Genomic DNA, 14,352 nt, shown 5'->3' on the forward strand with positions numbered 1-14,352 from the left:
CATTGTAAATTTACTAAATCCACTGAGTTTTACACTTTGAAATGGTTGAAATGGTGAATTTTTTGTTATGTGTATTTTAAATGTCCCATTCCCCAGACACACACACACACACACACACAGTGATTTTATATACCTTGCTTAGTGGGTTTTATGTGGATCATTTCATTTAATCCTAACAACAAAAATTAATACAAACAAAATTAATACAACTTTGTAACTACTTGATTATTCCCATTTTTTTTCTTTTAAGGTCCTTTGTGATTACATTGGACCCATCCAGATAATCCTGGGTAATCTCCCTATTTTAATTTTTATTTATTTATTTTATTTATGGCTGTGTTGGGTCTTCGTTTCTGTGCGAGGGCTTTCTCCAGTTGTGGCAAGCGGGGGCCACTCCTCATCACGGTGCGTGGGCCTCTCACCATCGCGGCCTCTCTTGTTGCGGAGCACAGGCTCCAGACGCACAGGCTCAGCAATTGTGGCTCACGGGGCCAGCTGCTCCGTGGCATGTGGGATCCTCCCAGACCAGGGCTCGAACCCGTGTGTCCTGCATTGGCAGGCGGACTCTCAACCACTGCGCCACCAGGGAAGCCTGATTATTCCCATTTTACACAAGATAAAACTGAGGTTCAGAGAGATTGATTATTTTATCCAAGGTCACGCAACTAGATTAGAGATTCCAATCCAAGTTGATTTAACTACAAAACCCAAACTCTTAAACCCTCTCTCATACTGCCTCTATAGCTACACGATTTCATAGGTGTATATATTGATAATATGAATGGATCCATATTCAAGGTGTTGATGATCCAAATCTCTGAGTGATAAGGTTATATAGTTTATATTATTCTTTTTGATTGGGCACAGTTTTTGTTTAAAAAAGATAAAGACTTTTTATTTTTATTTATTTTATTTTATTTCTTTTTCCCTTTCATCACTTTAAATATATCTTGCCACTCCCTTCTGGCCTTCAGAGTTTCTGCTGAAAAATCAGCTGAGAACATTATGGGGATTCCCTCATCAAGGGTTGTTAGGTTAACAGGAAGAATAGGGGAAAAATTCACCCACTCCATCTTCCCAGAAAAAGCCTATTTTTAATATAAGGAAGAAAAAGATTCTAGAGATACAGCACTTCTCTGAAGGAGACATTAAGGAAACAACTAGAGAGGATGTAAAACTTCACAGGGACACAGATGAGTCTATTTGCAGAATGTGGAAGGAGCATGAACCAAGGCAATAAGGAAGAAGGGGGTGACCCAGGGCACAGTCTACAAGGGAGTGACTGTCATTTGTGGGTGGAAAGGAAGAGGGAACAGCAGGCATGAAGCCCTGAGGCCAGGAGGGGGAGGGTCTGGATCCAATCGGGCCATGTTTCATGGCACCTCTTTCCCAGGCCTCCGTCTGCCCCCACTCCCAGGTCCTTCTTCTCCTACTCTGCCCTGAGTGAACCACGCATCATAAATTTGCTTTACTCCTTGCTGTCCATGGGGCAGCCACAGCCTTGTTCTGAGATGCTTTCCTCAGTCCTCAGGGGAATAGAAAACCTCGAGGGCTGGCCTCTCAGGCATTCTTAGAAGGCCACGGCAGCCATGCCTTCCTGCTTTGTCCTGGGATCCTGTGACTTGGGCACAAACCCAGAGCAGTCCTCACTCAATCACTTCTTTGATTTTCACACAGTTAGACTGTCAGGGCTTGTTGGCCAGTGGGAGGGTGCTGAGTGGTGAACTGCACAGAGAAACAACGATTGCATTTCTTTGGACCAAAAGTCAAATTTCTTTTCTGACATGCTTATGCAGAGAGGGATCAGACCCCTTCAGATGAGACCAGTTTGCCTAACAAACAACTTGCCCGATGACCAGCAGGTCTACAGCTGATGCCCTCTTGACAGTGTTTTTACATATTTGGGGCTGCACCCATCTCTTTTTTCTTTCGCCATGTGTTTGACATGTTAGACATTTTAAACTAGCATGTCTAACAGTCTTTCCTATTTCTTTTTTTTTTTTTTTTGGCCTCACGGCAAGGCTTGTGGGATCTTTGCTCCCCGACCAGGGACTGAATCCGGGCCACCCCAGTGAAAGTGCCAAGTCCTAACCACTGGCCTGCCAGAGAATTCCCTTCCTTTTTTCTAATAAGAATATATCACATTTGCAGTAATCTTATAATTAATGAGATACGTGCTTCCGATACGTTTCAGAGTGACCAAGTGGTCAGAGCTTAGGCTCAGGAGCTGGACAGACCGGAGTTTAAATCCTAGTTCTGCCAGATACTAGGACACGGTGTTTAACCTTCTTGATCTTTGGTTTCTCCAAGGGTGATGGTTAATCTTATGTGTCAACTTGACAGGTCACAAGGTACTCAGATATTTGGTTAAATATTATTTCTAGGTGTGTCTGTGTGTGTGTTTTTGGATGAGATCAGCATTTGAATCCGTAGACTGAGTAAAGCAGATGGACTTTCCCAATGTGGGTGGGCATATCATCCAGTCCTTTGAAGGCCTGGATGGAACAAAAAGACGGAAGAAGGGAGAAATCACTCTCTTAGCCTGACTGTTGAGCTGGAATGTTGGTCTTCTGCCCTTGGACTGGGACTCACACCATTGGCTCCCCTGGTTATCAGGCTTTCAGACTTGGTATGAAACTACACCACTTGCTTTCCTGGGTCTCCAGCTTGCTGACAGCAGATCATGGACTTCTCAGCCTCCATAATCAAATGAGCGAATGTCTCACAATAAATCTATCTATATCTTTATCTATATCTAATCTCTTATTGGTTCTGCTTCTCTGGAGAACCCTAATACACCAAGTATAAAATTGGGTTAATAATCTCAGTCCCTAATCCTAAGAAGTAATCCTGTATGGATGATGTGAAGTTATATAAGGTAATTATGGGCCCACTGTAGGCCCATGAGAAGTGGCGGTTTTATTTACCTATTGTATCAGTTAGGGCCTGATCAGGGAAGCAGGGTCATACTGTGATATGGAATAATGGATGATTACAGGGAGTAGAATTCACACAGTTGTGGCGGCTGGTGAAGAGGTCTGGGAATGCTGATGCCTTGGTGCCTGCTCGGGGCCTGAAGTTGTGTTGGTCAGCAGGGTTGGCAGGTGAGAAGAAAACACAGATATGAAGCAGGAGAAATCAAGAGCAAATGGAACACAGACAACCCCTGAGGGGAAGCCAGAATTTGTGTCTATTTCTCACCACCTCCTCCTCTGACTACCCGATGACCCCAAGAGGGCTCTGGGAAGCCCAGTTCTAGCTTTGTAAGTTGCTAAAATATCTTACAAACAGGAGGGAAAACAACTAACATTTAGTCAGAGCCAGTAATACACCTTCACGTATGTCACCTCATTTGATCTATACTCTGTTCTTACCAAATAAAGCTTATTATCTCCATCACCTGGATTGTTCAAAGTCACACTGGTAGGCAGAGCAGAGGTTGGAACCCAGGTCGTTGGAACCTGAGCACTTTCCACCAGAATTTGACATGTGAAGCTGGATTGGGCCTTTCTACTTGGGGGTTCCAGCTCCACTGCAGTAATCCTGAGTGCCCCTGAAGACCTCACTCATCTGACAAGGGGAAGAATCACCCCTCTGAACCAATCAGAGGTTGGGCCGCACTGGGTAATCTCTGGTCATCTAAGCTACATCTAGGAGAAAGATTTGAACAGAAGAGTGATTGTGCAGGAATTTAATTTTAATTAAAATGTATTTATCTGCTACAAAATGCAAGAAAAGCTTCATGGGAGGTGGTATGTGGGGAGTGGATGATACAACAGTAGGTCAGGATGATGTACTTTCTGAGAGGTAAAAAGCACAAATTCCTTCTGAGCATTCATATGGGCCCAAGTCTATGGCTGTGGTCCAGACCCATGGGAGAAACAGTGGGTGAGTGGTATGAACACCTTGTTTGTATATTGCTTTTAAATAGCTTCCTCTTTTATTCCTTCAAAAAACATTTACTGACACCTCCCATGTGCTGGTGCTGTTTAAGCAACACACGCGGAGTGTACAACATTGAATACCACACTGTTGCTCATCTCAAAGAGTTTAAGGTTGGGGCTCAGATGAGCTGACCCTACTGTCTTAGGATGGGCTCCCCCAGAAGCGGACCCTGAGAAGGGAATGTGAGTACAAGTAGTTTATTTGGGAAGTAATCCTGGGAAGCACCAGTAAAGAACTGAGGAAGTGATGGTAGGGAAGCAATAGAGGACATGTTAACAAGCAATTACCTGGGCTCAGTCCTGCTGGAGGTCTCTGGGACAGAGACAGAGATAGAGCACACACCTCCAAGATATCCCACCTGAGGGCGAGACATTTGGGGTATGAATCCACCAACTCTTGCTCCCTCTTGTTTGAAGGTTGCTTCAGTGGTGTTAAATCTCGTACTTTGGACTGCCCTCTGCATTGGCTAAGGTTACTGCAGAAGCCAGAGGAAACCCACAGGTATGGAGTCACAGGTGCTTGCAATAGAAAAGCCACTGGTGTATACGGAAACCAGAAGCATCTGCTATACCCACCCAACATATAACAATCTATCCCTTCTTCTCCCTGCCTAACCATACTCCGTTTTTGTTCAGGTGTCCACCTCTGTCCCATGCAGCCTGTGTGTCTCAGGGGAAGCTGATCCCACCCCAGGTCCAGTCAGGGGCCCTGACTGGCATGGCCAATCAGCACATTCCAGACCTCTGGCTATGGTATGGGTTCAAGTGGGCATGTGACCCAATCCAATTAGAGTGGATCTCAGGACTCCTGCTTGGAATGCTGGGTCAGAAATGTTCTTTTTTGGATAAGGTAGCTTCTGGCACTGAGAGCTGTTTTGGCACTGGCTAGAGTAAGGAAAACCAGCCTGAAGACAAAACCAACACAGAGGAGGGTGGAGTCAAGAGAATTGCAAAGAATAGCTGGAGCTTTACTTCTTCAGTCAGAGGAGTCTCTTTCTTTCCTATTGTAGTCAGATCTCCTCCACTGCATGTGGGACTACTGGTAGCCCTGACTTCCAGGGACAGAGAGCTTCTCTCATGCTACCTATACACTGGTCCTGAAGAAGAAATCTGCTTGGACCATATACATGTCTGTTGGACCAGTCACACCTGGGGCTATGTGGTTGGCCGGGCCTGGGTTCTGTGTCCAGTCTTGTAGCCAGGAGTAGAGAGTCAGCCAGTTAGATTCACCCTGTCATATGCCAGCTCCTGGGAGACTCTGGGCGAGTGACTTCACTTCTCCAAGATTCCATTTTTTCACCTCTAAGGTATGGATGACAATTATCCACCTTAAAATGTGGCTGAGAGATACACACACAAGAGTAGTGCTGGGAGTGGCCATGTCCCTGATCTGGAGTTGCTCATAATGGGGCCTCTTAGAAACTCTAGTTCTCTACCCCCTTCTTGATACTAGACCCCAAATTATTTTAATCAAAACCCATGTATATTATTTACTATGTATATGTGTTTGAAGCACACATCTCTCTTTGCTATTACTATTCCCCATTACAGGCGAGGAAGCTGCTGTATGGTGTGGTTAAGTATTGCCCAAGGTCACCCAGTTAATAAGTGGCAGAGCTGGGATTCAAACTCAGGCATCGTGACTTCAGAGTTTGTGCTCCTAACTACTCGGCTATGATGCCTCTTAGAATAACTGTATTGTATATATTTGTGGGGTGGATATATGTTGGATGGATAGACAGTTGAACTTGAGTGAGTCCCCTCCATGGGCTAGAACAGAAAAGAGTGTCCCCGTCCTTGCTCCTACCCTGTGGAGGTTTTGGGCGCTTCATTCAATAACAGCAGTGTGTCCTAGAATGGGCTTTAGGCTTGCATGAACAAGAGTCTGCGTTGGCAGCAGGTATGGCCCAGCCTGCCATGAGGGTGTAGTGGGTTTGGTGGTATTGGTTAGACTTCTGAGTCTCTAGAGACCAGAACTGTGCCCTCAGATTTCACAGTTGGCTTTGAGTACGTACGTGTGTATGTACCTCTGCCTCTCCCCAGACTGTTTGGAGCCTGGGCCAGACTACTTTCCTGACGCTGTGTCTCTTCCCCTCTCCTCCGCACACCCGCTCTCTATTTGCTCTGGTTGCTTCATCATCTCCTGCCTATGGCCTCATCTCTCCAGCACTGACCTTCCCATCATTGCAGCCAAATACACATATTCCCCAAAGTGCTGCAGTGGCTCTGAGGGCATTATTGATTTTGACATGTGCCAGTTTTTCTCCAAACTGTCTCTGGAAAACGCACTGAATGTGTGGTAGGCTTGATGAGTTCCTAGAGACCTTGAAAACTTTTATATGTCTTATCCATGAAAAATAGTGCATTTTGAGGCCTATCGGGATGATAAGGGGCTGGAACAAGGCCCCAGTGACCTTGCTTCTTGCATACTCCTGAGCCTGTTTGAGGAAGGTAGAAATGTTTCCACTTCCCTAGAAAACCTTTCTCCAAAGATAGCTCCCAAGGTGGGCTGGGGCCAATCAGCCTTTTCTCATCATCTAACGAGGTCACCAGACTGTATAGATATCGGTCTTCCTCTTCCTTCTGAAAGACCGAAGCCCTTTGATAGCAGCTTGGGGAGAAAGCTGGTGAGACCACACTCACTGTTTTACTCCTTTCTGGAACATATGCATGTTAGGAAGGGGTCTGAGGGCACAGATCCTTTTTCATTTGGAGGAGGAGGCACAGGTGGTCACTCCTTCCCCTGCCATTCCAACGTTGTGAGACACACTTGGACTTCTCTGCAGGAAATCTCTGCATTGGGAATCCACTTAGTTCAACTCTGACCTTTCTTCAAGCCAACTGCTCGGCTGGAAATAAAAAGAAGCCAGGCCTGACACACCACCCCTCCAGCCCCTGCAGGATGCCATCAGGTGGATAAACAATGATGATGGAGATCACCAGCTGGAGTTTTTTCCGGGGAGGCATGCGTGGTGCTGCTGAGACCCATTGCTTCCAGTCTGCGATGTAGATATTTTTAGGGATGAATCTGGGCCTTCCTTTTCTCCCTCCCTCTGATGCTAATGTGGCCATCTGCATCTCCCAGACAACCTTCACAAGCACACATTCGCCATCCCAGAAGAGTGGGCTGGGAAGAGATTGTTATTAAATATAGAATACTGAGCCACGGCGCAAGGAGGTTAAGTTTGCCTGGCGTGCTCAGAGCGAAGCAGAGGCGTCGGAGACCTGGAACCCACTTCCATGCTCTGTGACTCTCGTGGTGCCTTCCCTTCCCCATTAATTTTTAAATTTCTTTAATCTGTTCAGTGAAGGGCTTAGATAATATTTCTTTTAAGTCCACTCTAACATTGCACGATCTTTTCTTTGAAGATCTTAGTTGTATAAACTCCCAGACACAGTCAGGGTCCGGCAGGATAGCGCATGGCTACTGCTTTGTCCAGAGAAGGGACAACTGTGATCTTCTGTCTCCATTCCTGTCCACCCCCCCACCCCAGGGAGATGGCCAGCAAGGATGGCTTGTATGTGGTGGCAAGGGACTCTGACCACTGATTCAAGAGGTCTCAAGGCTTATCTCCCTTCCTGCAATCAGCCTCCATCAGCCCCCAGCTTGCCCTACATCCAAGGAAAATTCACTCTTCAGCCCTCAGACCCAAGATTCTTTTCCACCTGAGCCCCCCAAGTTAAAAAGGTTGGGAAGAGAGGAGGCAGAGGTCCCAGGAACACACTGATAAATTTTAGTTTTTGAGCTAATAGAATGTCTATGCTGAGCAGTAGTATCTCACTGTGGTGGGCCCACAGTGTTCCTGAAGTAGTGTTAAATTTGTTTAATTTGGAGAACACGTGCTATAGATAAGGTGATGGGAATGATAAAAAATGTAAGTGATAAAGAATACAGCTTCTATAGCACTGTGTACTTCTGATTATTTATCAGCTGAATAAGCTGCATGAATGCAAGAACCATATCTAGCTCACAGTAGCATCTGTGAGATGAATGAATGGTTCTGTCTCCATCTCTATCCCTAGCATGGGTGTCTCAGGCCCAGGCCAGAAGCAAGAGGTCTGTGTCCAGTGAGGATTTGGGCTGGGGGCAGAGGTAATGCTGTTTCCTCTATCAGTCACTCTGTAAATAAGGCAGGGCCATGCTGACCTCATCTCCTGTCCCCAACAGTGCCCAGGCCTGACCTCAACAGAACGTTTGGATGGACTGGGGGCAGGTCAGTCCCCAGAGCAGTTCCTTCAGGGATAGGCCTGGCCTGTCCAGCACTCCAGAAGTACGGGTAGGATGGCAGAGGCCGCATTGCATAGTGGTTAGGCATGCAGATTCTGGAATCCAGAATCAATCTAGGCTCTGAAACTTATTAACCATGTGACCTTGATAAGCTATGTTACCTCTTTGAGGCTCAGTTTTCCCATCTGCAAAAGGGAATGATAATAAAAATGCATACCATGCAGAGCCACTGTCACCATACCATTCCATTCATTGTCTCAGAATTAAATGAGATAATGTGTGTAGAGGATACCTCGTCAACTGGCATCACAGGCAGAGTTCCATCAGAGTGGAGAGCTGCCCCTCTGAGAATCAGTGCTGACTCAGTCTTGCAAACTGAACAGGGACGGCTTTTGCTGAAAGTTCATGTTCAGGAAGTCAACTGAACTCTGAAGATGCTAAGAGAGCAACCAAGGAGGACAATCTCTGGGAAAACCCAAAAGGCCTCACGTAGGATCACATGGTAAGGAGTATGGAAAAAAAAATAAGCCCCAGGTTTGATGGGGGCAAACTGCTCTATTTGTACTTGCCTGGCAAGGGAATGTAGTTTCTCCAGAGGGTGGTCTGATGCTGTGGGAATTCCAGCAGCCTGGAGCCACAATACTGTTTTCTCACTGCCCAAGCCTGCCTGTTCTCCTCCTGCTGGGTCAGCTCTGTTGCAAGAACATTTATATTGGGCCAAGCCCATGTTAGGCCCCTGGGCCCCAGAGGTGAGAAAGACACAGCCCCTGCCGGTGGGATTCCTGTTTCATGATCACTGCTACCAGAGCAGTCTACCCAAGGTGTTTGTAGAATTTGCAGTTCACAAAGCGGCTTCACACCCCTCATGCTGTTCACACTGTGAACGGTGCTCTCTGGAGCTGTGGGCAACCAGTGAGGGTGGGCAGAGCAGAGATTAAGGTAGCCATTTGACAGCCAAGAAAAGAGGGTGCTTGGGTGATGTGACGAAGGTAACAGGTGGTCTGCACCACTGCCCCTCTTCCCACGAGTTTTATTCTAGGCAAGGCCAGTCCAGGTGAGGGGAAGGGACTATCCTCTAGCAGGGCTTTGCTGAAGCCCAGGGTGGTCAAGGAGCAAAGCAAGAAGGGAGGTCCACAGCCGGTAAGGGAAGTGCTATGCTGCTCCCCCAAGTCCAAAAGGGGACGCTGAGGCTTGCTTTCCAGCTGTCTAGGCCAAGGAGCGTGAAGTCCAGCCCTCGCCTCCCTACCTTGACATTTGGATACCAGCACCGGGGTTTTCATCTAGCAGCAACACCAAGCCTCGCCCCCATCGGCCCTCTGCTGGTCTCAGACCTGCACTGGTCTGGGTAGGAGCGCAGGGCTGCTCCCTACCCTCGGGCTGGGCTGCATCCCACGTGCGCCCGCTGCAGCCGCGGTGACAGCTGGCCCCCAAGGGGCGGGGCGGGCGAGGAGCGTGGGTGGCTCCGCGCCGCGCTGCCATTGGCTATGAGCCTCAGGCTGGGGGCGGGGCTGCGCCCCCGGTTGACCTGTCATTGGCCGCGCCGCCGATGGGGGTGGCTCCCCGTCCCCTTGGCGGCGCGGCGCAGAACCGCAGGCGCTCGCCCGGCTAAGCCTGCGCGGGGCCGCCTAGGTAGCTCCCAGCTTCGCAGGCGGCCTCCGGGTGCAGACCGGTGCGCACACGGCCCTAGGCAAAGACAAGGGCTCACCCGAGGCTCGGCGGCCGGCGCGGCTCTCGGTAAGACTGGGGAGAGGGTAAGGGGAGCGCGGGGCTCTGAGGAGGGCGGGCGGGGACCGTGGTGGCCGAGCCTGGACTCTGTGCCCTGGCCCGCGCCGGAGAGGGTCAGGTGCGCCGCACCATCTCCCGCCTCAGACCCACCTCACGGGGCGCCCAGCGAGCAGGTGGCACTGCCCAGGGAGGCCGGGGTACCCCTATCGCTCTCCGAATCCATTAGAACCCAGTACCACGAACTACCTCTTACTCCGCCCCCCAACACCCAAATTCTTCAATTCTAAGCCTAGAAAATACCCAAACGTCGACATGAAGTGGGCGCGACGCGCCATCAGTACCGCCTGCCGCCGGGGCAGAAGAACATCCCTAAACTTATCTTCCCACGATTTGGGCTCCTCGCCGGCCACGTTCTTTCCCGGCTTTTCACTGGGCGTCCCCCCGCCCGCCTACCAACCCCCGCCCGGTTCCCCTCCCTCCTTAACAACAGGAAGTTAAGTTGGGCCAGATGTCAGTGGCCTGGCCGCCTGCGGGCGGGGACTGGGTCTGGGACGGTGGCGGTGGCCCGAGGGGACGTGGCGCTGTCCTTTCTGAGCCTCGCGCCTCCAGCAGCCTGCACTCTCCCCAGGCCCGGGAGCACCCCTGTTGGGCGTCCCAGGCTCCCGCCTTGCCTTTGCCGACTGGCCCTGGGTAGAAGCGCCGCTGACTTGGCTTCCAGGCCGGGGCAGGTGGGGTTAACTTTATCCTAGACCAGCCTCTCGGCAGAACTGGGAATGGCTTTTACTGGATGAGGAGGAGGCTGTTGAAACCAGAGTAAACTTGTGTCTTTTTCCATATTGTTTTATTCTAAAGCCTGGGTTCTTAAAGCCCAAAGAGCTTTTATCTAGAGGCGCGTCGGGCCCTGCTGGGACCTTAAGCAGTGTGGGGGCCTCTTGCTGTTAGTCTTGTCTGCTCACTACAGTCCTCAGTGGTCTCGGTGAAGGTTGAAGCCACTAACCAACCCCCTTCTGGGCAGGCCCCGTAGGAAAAAAGGCCAGCAGCCCGTTGGCTCTCAATTTGCTTGCCTGGGTGCTCTGGCACCGGGGTCCCCTGGGCCCCCAGGCCAGCTCTGTTCCGTCCCTTTTTCCAGGGGAAGTGGATCCAAGGCGGGGGTGGGTGGGCCTCAGTTCTCCAGGGCAGTCCCACCTGATGTTCTGGAAGCTCTTATTGCAGTAAGAACGGGCCTTCCGGCAGAGTGAAGACAGGTTTATTAAGTGCCTACTGAGGGACAGGTCCTGCCCTGTGGAACTTTTTGAGAATTTCACAGTAACTCTCAAAAAACTCTGAGAGTTATGCCCTCCTCATTTTAGAGATGGGGAAACAGACTCAGGTAGGGTAAGTGCCCAAGGTCACATAGAAAGTGGCTGAGCCGGGATTTGAACCAGGCTCTGCCAGAGCTCAGTCCAGTGCCCTTCCTGCTGCCCCATGGCTGTGGAGAGTGGTGTGCTGTGTTGCAGGCTCCTGGCCTCCGAAAAGATTCCATCCAAAGATCCTGTGGCTGCTTCTTTAGCAACACACTTGAACTGACCCAGGTTAGCCCAGGTTGTTCAACCTACAGACCCCTTGCCCACCCTGTCCTCCATCAGGGGTGATGGCGGTGTTGGTCTTGCTGTGATGGGGAAGGACTGACTGTTGGTGTTTGGGTGCTATTTGAGGGGGAAGTCTGCCTCTGCCATTGACTTGGCCCTGCACCTGAGAGTTGGCTTCTGGGATGGTTTAGAAAGACTGTTATATGTGTCGTGTTTTTTTGTTTAATATTTATTTTATTTATCTGGCTGTGCCGGGTCTTAGTTGCGGCACACAGGATCTTCGTCGCGGCATGCGGGATCTTTTAGTTGCTGCATGCGGGATCTAGTTCCCTGACCCGGGCCCCCTGCATTGGGAGCGCAGAGTTTTAGCCACTGGACCATCAGGGAAGTCCCAGGAGGACTGTTACTTGAAATAACCTCTACCTTAGGACCAATTCTAGTTTTATTTTGTGTTTTGGGGGATGGGCAGGTGTTGAGGTATACTAATTGTGATTTAAGGTGATTGAAATCCATAGTTCGAGCTTATGTTTATAAAAAATGAAATCACTGCCTCCTTCCTTCTTCAGGCCCAGGGCTGCCTTTCTGCTCATCCTTCTCTTCTGAAAGAAAATGGTGATTAGCCTACTACCAACCAGTTACACATTAGTATAAATCAGCTTAAGGACTAAGGCTGGTTGTAGCTTGGTCATTGGAGGCCTATTCCCAGGAACTGTAAGGAGCAGCGGAGCACTGAGTAATCCCTCTCTACCTGTGGTTGGGATGTGTCTCTATTCTCTCCTCCCATGTCCACACCCCCATCTGGGTGTGCCTCCCAGTCATGGGCCTGTTCCTTTCACTCTCTACTAAGTGGGGCAGGGCGGGGGGCAGAGGTCCCGCCTTCTTGGGGGAGAGCCTTGACCCTGGTGGGAGGGCTGGGGTATGGGTGCAAGATTTGGGCTGAACATTGCCAATCTTTGAGGCCCTCCCAGGGCTAGAAGGTCTCTGTTGCTTAAAGAGCCAAGAAAGGAAACACTGTACATCATGCTGGGGTTTTTCATTCTTTGTATCACTTGATCCCCACTTTAGCCCTCTGAAGAAGTAGGTGGGATTGTTCCCATTTTACAGATGAGGAAACTGAGGCTCAGGAACTTTCCCCCAGTCACACAGCTAGTGAGTGACCAAGCTAGGGGTCTGGCCTCTTTCTGCATGAGTGAGGTCTGTGTGGTGAATTAAACACTAAGGGAAACAGGAAAAAAACGTGTGGCCATCCTCTGAACTCTGGAGGCTTGGTGTGTGCAGCCGCCTGCTGTGCTTATGATTCCGCATCTTATATTGTAATTATTTGTGAACATGTCTTCCTACCCCACTATGAAATGGTATTTAAAACACTGATAAACTTGGCAGATTTATTTTCTGGTTCTCACAAATCCTCCTTGCTCTTTGCTCTATATCCCCTTTGCCTTTTATTTTATTTTATTTTTTTAAAGATTTAATTTAATTTTTATTTTTTTGGCTGCGTTCGGTATTTGTTGCTGCTTGTGGGCTTTCTCTAGTTGTGGCGAGAGGGGGCTACTCTTGCGGTGGCTTCTCTTGTTGTGGAGCACAGGCTCTAGGCGCGCGGGCTTCAGTAATTGTGGCGCGCAGGCTCTAGAGCGCAGGCTCAGTAGTTGTGGCATATGGGCTTCGTTGCTCCGTGGCATGTGGGATCTTTCCGGACCAGGGATCGAACCTGTGTGCCCTGCATTGGCAGGCAGGTTCTTATCCACTGCACCACAAGGGAGGTCCCCTTTTGCCTTTTATACCAGTCTTCATTAGGATATCTCCCATGATGTGTTGCAGTCCTCTGTTTAAAAATATCATGAACATTTTCAGGGAATTCCCTGGTGGTCCAGTTAGGACTCAGTGCTTTCACTGCGAGGGCCTGGGTTCGATCCCTGATTGGGGAACCAAGATTCTGCAAGCCGCACAGCCAAAAAAAAAAAAGAACATTTTCAAACACAAAAATAGAGAGAATAGTATAATGAGCCCCAAATACTCATTATCCAGCTTCAACAACCAAGATCATGCCAGGCTGGCTTCATCTCTCTCTCTCTCTCTTTTCCTTCCCTTCTATTTTTTATTCCTGAAATATTTAAAAGGAAATCTCTGATATCATGTCATTTTGCCCCTATATAATCCAGCATATATCTATTTTGAAAAGAATGTTCTTTCATGACCAGATGGCTGTTACTGCATGTAGCAGAATTAACAGTAATTCTTTGGTCGCATCTGTGCATATTCAGATTTCCTTCATTGTCTCAGAAGTGACCTTCATCACTGGTTTGTTTAAATCAGGATCCAGACCAAGTCTGTATGCTGCATTTGGTTGGTAGTCCTTTTAAGCCTACTTTAATCTGGAGCACCACCCCCTCTGCCCCACTCCCACTTTTAACCAGCTGTTACCCTCCGTTTTAAATCTCCCACTGGACAGCGAACGCTTTGATGCTGGAGTCTGCTTCTGTGCTCTGTTAGGGATCCCCAGTGCCGTGCCTGGGACAGGGCAGAGGCGTGGTGAGCGTCTGCCCAGTGGTGTTGTAGCCACTCGGGAAATGCATTTTGAATGAATTAACCCAGTGGTAGGTTTCTGTGACTGCCCATGCCTGTGTTTAGATAAGAGGTTTTAAAAAAAAAGATGACTTGCTCACGTGTGGACATTTCCTCAGCAAGCGTCAGCCTGTAAACATCCTGAAATAATAGAACTATTTGCCGTGCTCCCTTGCCTGCTCTGGTTTGCGGTGTGGGGAGCCCAGACAGCCGCCGTGGTGCCCTGATCAGCAGCTGGCCTCCCCAGATCACATGTGGGACTGGAGGGGACTGAGGTCATTTCTGCTTGAGCTCTGAATCCTGACCTATTCAGCCGCAGGGATTA

The 14,352-nt window shown here is 49.2% G+C and overlaps 1 protein-coding gene across 4 annotated transcripts in view; it reads left to right on the forward strand.

Annotated features, from left to right (window-relative positions):
- The first annotated feature begins 9,729 nt into the window (after positions 1-9,729).
- Positions 9,730-14,352, forward strand: part of MICAL2 (microtubule associated monooxygenase, calponin and LIM domain containing 2) — a 226,124-nt gene continuing 221,501 nt past the window's right edge. For 3 of the 4 annotated variants that reach the window (XM_082629275.1, XM_082629274.1, XM_082629276.1), the window contains exon 1: positions 9,733-9,906. The gene's annotated coding sequence lies outside the window, so the exon portion shown is untranslated. Of the gene's footprint in view, positions 9,907-14,352 lie in introns of all 4 variants that reach the window. The other variant, XM_082629277.1, reaches the window with a different exon arrangement.

The sequence above is a fragment of the Mesoplodon mirus genome (genome assembly GCF_964341445.2).
Source record: "Mesoplodon mirus genome assembly, chromosome: 7".
Classification (NCBI taxonomy): Eukaryota; Metazoa; Chordata; class Mammalia; order Artiodactyla; family Ziphiidae; genus Mesoplodon; species Mesoplodon mirus.